The sequence below is a fragment of the Siphateles boraxobius genome, unplaced genomic scaffold, assembly GCF_051911475.1.
Source record: "Siphateles boraxobius isolate OS27281-9 unplaced genomic scaffold, OSU_SipBor_1 6, whole genome shotgun sequence".
Taxonomy (NCBI): Eukaryota; Metazoa; Chordata; class Actinopteri; order Cypriniformes; family Leuciscidae; genus Siphateles; species Siphateles boraxobius.
The window spans coordinates 23,747,265-23,756,063 of NW_027509186.1; positions in this window are offsets into that span (position 1 = coordinate 23,747,265).

Below are 8,799 nucleotides of genomic sequence, written 5' to 3' on the forward strand. Positions count from 1 at the left end.
ATTTCCAAATCCTAATTTTCTGCAAAGACCATTTGGATAATTAAATAATTTTTCCATAAGAGATAAAGGCCAGTCAACTCCGCCCAGTCAGTGTTCACCCAGTAAAACTCCAATGTCTGTGTGCATCTCTGAAACACTGATGGTGCAGACAGACGACACTCATCCCTCAGAGAAAAAGTGCAGGAATCCGCTCAACTGAAACGGCATTGACGGCAGATTTCTCAAAGCCTCTGCAGAACAAACGCTGACCGCTGGAATTATCACGAATCAGTTATCTCAGAATGAGAGGAGACAAACCCGCCCGGACAAACGGAGGAGAGGAGACTCGGCGACCGAGTTACCCCGGAGACCAGAGGGTGAAACACGCCAAAACAGCCACGAAGATCTGGGTGAAAGTGGCGATGGGTATCGCTTACTTTATGTGTGTTTCAGTCGCAGCTTTCTTCTTAGCCATCTACTATGGGCTCTTCTGGACACCAGGTGATTCCACGAACACCACGAAGACAACAAACCTCTTGTGCAATCAGGGATAGAGAGACGTGCGGCGCTGGATTCACTCGAGCTGTTACTATGGCAAGCCGTTTTAACTTTTATTAATTTCCAGGATATGAATTCTTGATATCAACAATTCAATTTTAACTAGTTAAAATTATAGTTATTGATATCAGGAATTAGATTTATACTAGTAACAATGGCAATTTTTGATATCAGAAATTACATTTCCACTAGTAACAATGCTAATTCTTGATATCAACAATCACATTTTTACTAATTAAAATGCTCATTCTAGATATCAAGAATTGTATTTCAACTAGTAAAAACTATAATTCTTGATATCTGTAATTGTATTTTCACTAGTGAAATGTCACCATGGGCTGCCATTCAAAATCAATTGTTGATATCAATAATTGATTTCTTACTAGTTGCAATTCCAATTTCACATATCAGAAATACAATTCTTACTAGTAAAAACCTTTATTTTTGATATCAAGAATTCAATTGTCACTAGTTGAAATGTCTATTCTTGATATCAACAATTGAATTGCTACTAGTAACAATGTTCATTTTTGATATCAATAATTCCCTTTTCACTAGTGACTATGTTAATTTCTGATATCATGAATGTGATTGTTACTAGTAAGAAAGCCATTTTAGATATCTGAAATAATATTGATATCAGAAATACATTTTCAGATATCAAAAATGAAAGTTTTTACTAGTAGCAATTAAATTGTTGATATCAAGAATAGACATTTCAACTAGTGACAATTGAATTATTGATATCAGGAATTCACATTCTTACTAGTAACAATGTAATTATTGATATGAAAAATTATATTTCTACTAGTAAGAAATCAATTGTTGATATCAACAATTAATTTTGAATGGCAGCCTATGGTGACATTTCACTAGTGAAAATACAATTACAGATATCAAGAATTCAATTGTTGATATCAAGAATCTAATTGTTGATATCAAGAATTAAATTGTTGATATCAATAATTAAATTGTTGATATCAAAAATGTAATTGTTGATATCAAAAATGTAATTGTTGATATCAAAAATTGAATTGTTGATATCAAGAATTCATATCCTGGAAATGAATAAAAGTTAAAACGGCTTGCCATACTGTTACACCTATTTTACTGCACTATGCAAACTGTCCCAACACAGCACATTTATCAGTGCGGATCACTGTTTATCACTATTTATCAGATAGGCCTATCCTTCCTCTACTCTGATTTTGATAATTTAAAATGGATAAACTTCAATTTTATTAATAACTTATTATATTATTGTGATAGGCCTACGTTTTACCTATATATGGCACTTTATGTAAATGGCAATAATAATACAATATTTATTATTGTGTTACGTTATTCTGTGCATAGTTTAATGGCAATAGGGTTTTTGTTATAGCCTACAGTAGCTTCTGGTTCACTTCAACAGTCTGCGAATACGTCATTGACGTTTGGCTTTAGAATCGTACTGTCCTTATTTACACACGAAAAAAGCTATTAAAATGCTATCGTTAACTCATTAATTTACTTTACAATATACAGTAAAAAATATATAATTTTACATAAACTACAATTATAGCTACCGTAAAATATTGAAACGTGTGACTTTTAGAACTACATTTGAAGTCTATATTATATTATAACAACACAATACATTTACACTTTAACAGCTAAATATTATTAAAAACTATTTGCAAAAACTAAGCACCTTAGCACCATGCAGAATCCCTGCATGACACATCATATCTGATAATATTTACATTTGTTAATATTTTTTTGAGATTAGGATACATTTTGTTGTTCAGTTACTGGGTTTTTTCCCCTGTAGCCTAGGCTAGAACACTTCTGTATTCATCAATGTTTTCCTTTTTTTATATAATGGAATATAAACCTTTATTTTTGTTGGATGTTAATGTTTATATTATAACCTCCATCCAGGAAACCTGGACTGCTTACTTTTTTTAATACAATTAAACTTTGTGCAATTAAATGGCAGTTTTATGTGGATTTACATATATGATGTACTTACCTGATGAGTTAACAAAAGTTTTATGACCAGTGTTAAATATATCCATGTAATGCACAGTTATCATTACAACTTGATTGTGCTCTGTTTCTTCTAATTAGATCTGATTGGATGTAATGATGCCAGCAAGACATGACTGTATTTTACCACAGTAAATCATAAATGGATTTATTATCTTCTTGATCGTGCCTCTTCCCATTGTTAGTCTCTGTCAGTGTATCTTCGGTCTGTGTACATTTACATGATGAGTGAATCTACTGGAGACACTGTGTCTCTTCACTTGCTCAATAATTAAACTGAACTGAAAGTTGTCAAGACATATTTGTTATCCGTCTGTTCATACTTCTAGCAGAGGTATTGTGTGATGAGGCTAAATAAAGACTTGTAAAATGGGCCAAATCTCACACTATACTTTCAACACAACAGCTGCCAGTTGCAGAAAACTAACAAACATGTTTACATCCAAAATTTTCTGATTAGTATAATAAATAGTTATTTTTACCAACTAGGTAAATAGTATAAAAAGATGTCTGGATGTTAGTTAGAAAATTTCTGTAAACATGCAAGGGTGTTTGCTATTGAAAAAATATGTTAGTTCTTGCTATTTGTTACTTTGCATGTCAGTAATTTTGGACTGTAATCTTTTTCTCACAATTTTAATAGTTGGTCAATCTGACTCATTTGTCAAAACTATAAAGGCTATAAGCCATTCCCAAAAAAGTTTAGATCGGTTTAACTCTTTTTGCAAAATTATACACATACTGTCAATGTACATTTTGGCCCATGTGTTCATTTAGAAATGATTGGTATTCAGTAATTGTCACTAGATCATCAAATCCTGAATCCAATAAACACAAATTTCAATATGCGAACAAGCATAACCCTTTATCCACCAGTCAGAAAAGAATGTATAATAAAGGCCACAGATGTTTATTTGTTTGAGAACAACTGATCCAAACTAAAGTAGAAAATGCTAACTAAACTAAAGCGAATAACTAAAAAGGTGCAAGGACAATGAGTGAAAATAATAATAAATGAAAACATTTCACTAGCGTCTTCTACACATAATACTGCATTACTTTACATGAACTTGAATTACATTTATCTTTGGTAAAAATTGATGACTTTGGCAATTGTTGGCACACCAGTTTTTTTTTTTAATAGCAATCTCAAGTAAGGAACTGCAATTAGTGCCGTAGCCATAGTCCACATTATCATAGAGGTGGACAAAGAACACAATTTCCTTACTTGAGTGAAAGTACACATACTACTGGTCAAATATCACTTAAGTAAAAGTTGTAATACTTAAGTAAAAATGCAGAAGTACCCTTTTTTAAAAGTACTCAAGTCGGCTATCAAAAGTAAAAAGTAATTGTCAATGCATCGTTTTATTATTGTTGCAATGTTGTATGTAATACTTAGCCTACCTTGCCTCTGAATCTATGCCTGCCTATACCCTCATATCAATATCAAATTTATTTCTTGAACACATTTCCAGTGGTTTTAAATTTTTTAAATATTGCCGATTACTTACAAAGCACTATATGGTTTAGCTCCCCTCTAGCCTAATTGAGCGAGCTCTTAACGCATAGTCCTTCAAGTCTACTGCGATCGAAAAAATCCGACCAGTTGACAATAGGCCTACCTATCAAAATCGACTGCTGGCGGTAGATCCTTTTCCTATTTAGCACCAAAAGTTTGGAACGATCTTCCTAACATTGCCTGGGAAGCAGACACACTGTCAATCCAAATCTAGACTAAAAACACCAATAAATCCCGATGTACTTGGTAGGCTACATCATAAGAAGGATTGTGTCTACGCGAATAGTCTAGGACCAGCGCCTGAACACGAAGACAACGCAGTTCTGAAGTGTCAATTAGCCTCTCCCATGTGAAGGTCTCCTTCCCTTTACCTCTACAGATAAAACATTGATCGGGATTATTCCGGTTCGCGTGGCTACGCAGACGTGACAAAAAAATTCGGTAGGCTATTATACATTTTTAAGGCCAGACAAATAGGTTGATTTGTGAAGAAGGACTATACGCCTGTGCACATAGGCTATTCAAACGGTGTTTCTTCCAATAGTCCCCTATTTAAAGTTTTTTGTCTTTTAGTATAAATATGTTAGCCTTACTGTTATCGCTTGTGTGCTCCAAAATTCGCATTTAGAAGACCAAACCCAAGTTGAAAATGAAAATCAGATGGATGTCAGAATCCAACATAAGTCGGGTTCAGACGTCAACCCGACGTCAGGTTCTGACGTCAATCCACTGTCGAGTTCTGACGTCAACCCAACTTTCATTTGCAATCAAAATCCGAACTCTGTTTATGTGGCACATTTGTTGCCCTGCAGCCTGCTGGTCAGAGCTACAATGTGATACTTACAGATCAGAGATTGCCAATCTTTCAGATGTCACGGACACCCAAATTATGATCATCCTCATGTGAGGGACCAACATCCAAAAATAGTATAGGCTTTTATTTAGTTTATTGTATAAAGGCCCAATTTTTATTGTGAAAAATAAATAAATAGCCTATTATAACTATTTCTAAATATTATTCAGATAATAATATATTTCTATTTGGTTAATTGTACTTTTTTCTACTCATGAACTGCACTGTTATGCATTACTTATTAGGCTACTTTATTTACTTCCCTTCCATTAATTCTCTTGCATGTTGGTCTTGACTGTCTGATGGAATTCTCTTGCATCCTTGTCTTCTTGACTGTTGGGTTACCAACATTTTTCACGGAACATCATCCAGGAGCCCGAGCCCGAAAAAATGTCTGACCAGGTGTGTGCGCCGGCAACATTGTTAGTTTCTGAGGTTATACTGGTGGAATATGAGGGGATGGAATGGAGCCCTGTCCCTTTGACTATGGCGGACGTGGATGCGCAGAACTCAGCACCCCTAATATTGTTAGAGGAGATGGAAGATAATTACACCATGTCCGTTTCGTCGCCCAACACTGAATTAGGAGTTATTGAAGTCTTTGATTTTCCCGCCCTGCCTCACTCCCTCCTCCTCTGTCTGTTCTGTGTTGGCCAGATGAGGCCGTTTAGACTGCTTGTGTGTCTCCAGTATCGGCCAGGATTCAGGAAAGCCATTTATTAACCTTCTACCTACACTGCTTCAGCCCTGTCCTCACAACCTCTCACCAGCCCTTCGTCTCCTCATGCCATCGTGGATCCGCCCTGCGCTGAGCGCTCTGTGATCTCCTGGATCTCCCATCTCCGAAGCATCTTTATACGTAGACCGCATATTTGAAATGTAAACAATTAGGCCTACATTCTCGCCTGAAAAACTCTGTTAAAACTACATTTCGTGACACAACAAACAGTAGTTCTGTCATGACAACTCATGGGAGAGTTTGGCATGTCATTGTTATGACATCTTCATAGTTTTGACAACTTTTATAAAGATCGATTTTTATTATCTCATAGTTTAAACTTTTTATGTCAACTATAATTTCTGTCTCTTATAATTTCAACTTTTTCCTCATAATTTTGACTTATGTCATAATTAGGCTATGACTTTTAATCTTATATGACTTAGAATCCCATAACTTTTTATGTCATTATACTGGCTTTATTATGAGCTACCAAAGTTTTTTTTATATTATTATCTGGTTGGTGGAATGTGCTAATGCCTTCTTGAATCCACAAGAGGGCAATGTAATACCACTGAATCTGGGATTCAATGGGATTCAAAAAGACAAAATGGTGTAGAAATTAACCTGCATATATTTAACTTTCTATATAATGATTCTGATATAAAAGTAATCTAGTAGAACATAATGTAGTATTTTAATAGGGCCCCCAACATAGGAAATCAATATATGACACTCAAAGCAAACCTACTGAAAATGCATTCATTTGTCTGAAACAGCAAATGACAAATATTCAGCTTATTATTATTATTATAGGGCTACCTGCATAAACTTAAAGTAATAAGGAATTAACAATAAATTAAATAATAGTTCAAATAAATTCACAGTAAATAAATATGTCTATTTGGTTAATATTAACAGAAATTCTAATAAGAAAGAACGATTTTTTGAAGATTTTTCTTTAGGGTTGGTCTTCAGATAGCTACCAGTGCCTGCAGATCTGTCTCTGAGAAAAAGTTTCAGCTCTGGGTAAGTGTGTCTGCGGTGTGATGTGGTGCAAACATAATTCTGATTACATTGTGCAAACAGATGAAAATAATTATTGTCTGATTTAGGAACAGCTTCCTTTCACTTGAAAGGCTACGATTGCGCCTTTCCATTATTTCAAGTCCAAGGAAGTTCTCACTTCCCTCCTCCAGGAAGCGATGGTTCTGCACAATTTGGTCTGTGAATGGCAACTCTTCTGCTGTTGAGAAAAGAATTTCAGCAGCATCCTCAACATCCTCATCCGGGACAAACTGATTAATCTGGGATTCGTTGTCAAAGCGAGTGCATTTTAGGAACATTTTAGGGGTCATCCACCTCCAAAAGCTGCTATTTGTGTTAATCAAAGTGACATGTTGGTCCATTTTTCATCCAGGCAGGGAAAAATCTAGCCTTTGATGCAAAAACTGAGTTTTTAGTGACATGGTCAGGGATAGCCAGCTGGCTGATATGCCGCCGTGGCCGTTTCTTTTCATCATGTTCCAGTGCAAAAGGGTTGCAGATCACATGTTCAGTAATAAACAAATAACACACACTTTGTTTGCACAGTAAACGCCTGAGGCCAATGGGAAAAGCAACATGTAGTTTAGGCCTGTTTTCTGGTTGCCAACTAGCTAGTTTTTCCATTGAGTCTGAAAGTGTAAAATTTTCATGTTTGTCTTTTATCACCTGTCGTCTTGACGCTTTCAACGGGAATTTAACCACTCTACCGTGGTGTTCTTGAGCGACATAAACGAGTGGGCGTCTGCACTCGTTGTCAGGGGTGTTTGTTTGAGCACCGTTGAGTAGCAGAAGCCGAACAGCATCCAGGTGTACATGCTGACTCGCCAGGCTCAGGGCGGTCTGGCTTTGCCTCGTCCCGTTGCTCTACACCCGCCCCGCGCCCAGGAGCAGCTGCCTGGGTCAGTTCAGCGGAACACATTAACAGAGTGCGCTCATTTACTCCTTCAATCTCCACACACACACACACACACACACACACACACACACACACATTTACCACGTCGTCATCTCCCAAGGCTACGAGGATGAAATGGGCAAGTTGGACCTTCCGTTCCCTCATAGCCTGCAGAAATATCTCAGGGTGGTCTCCTTAATGCATGTTATTAGGCTATTAATATAATCAAATATATTCATATCTGTTTGCCACCCTCATGTATTATGAATCTTTCTGGGCTTTAATTACGAATTGATTTGTGAGAACTCAGGCGAGTCTCTCTCTCTCTCTCTCTCTCTCTCTCTCTCTCTCTCTCTCTCTCTCTCTCGGCCCCTCCCTGCCCTGATTTCCCCTTTCCATAAAACAGCTCGATATTGCACTCAGTACTTTGTTCTGTTCATATGTCCATATTTCATGTGCTCTGATTCTCATCTCTTCAGGTGCGCTGTCTTCTGTCTGTGGCAAAGACTCACCGCTTGAGTGAGGTTGGCCATGTTTCCATGGTAACAGGGTATCTGACGTGAGCTTATTGAAGACGAGTAAACGAGGGCAGAAAGCATCTGTGTGGCATTATAGCAGATTGCCCTCTGTAATAGCATATATATTACAACTATATACTATATATATAAACTTTTCCAGACTAATTTCAAACACATTTACAAATATTTTTTATGGAATATGTTATTTTTTTAAAAGAAATTTCTGTTATGTTCTGTTATAGCTTCATGGATCATTTGCATTTAAATGATGAGTTTATATATATATATATATATATATATATATATATATATATATTCGAATTCATTCAAATACCATAAATTTCAATAAAAATACCTATGTTTCATGACATTGAAAGATGTATTAATTTACAACTATTTTAATAACTTTAAGAATTTTCTGATTTATGTAGCAAAAGAGAACTAAAGAGATAGTTCACCTAGATGAAAATTCTGTCATCAACCTGTATGCATTTCTTTCTTCTGTTGAACACAAAAGAAGATATTTTGAAGAATATGGTTAACCAAAAGGTTGATTGACCCCATTGACTTCCATAAAAAAATAAATCAACTGGAAGTCAATAGGGTCCATCAACTGTTTGTTTACCCACATTCTTCAAAGTATCTTCTTTTGTGTTAAACACAACAACTCGAGGGTGA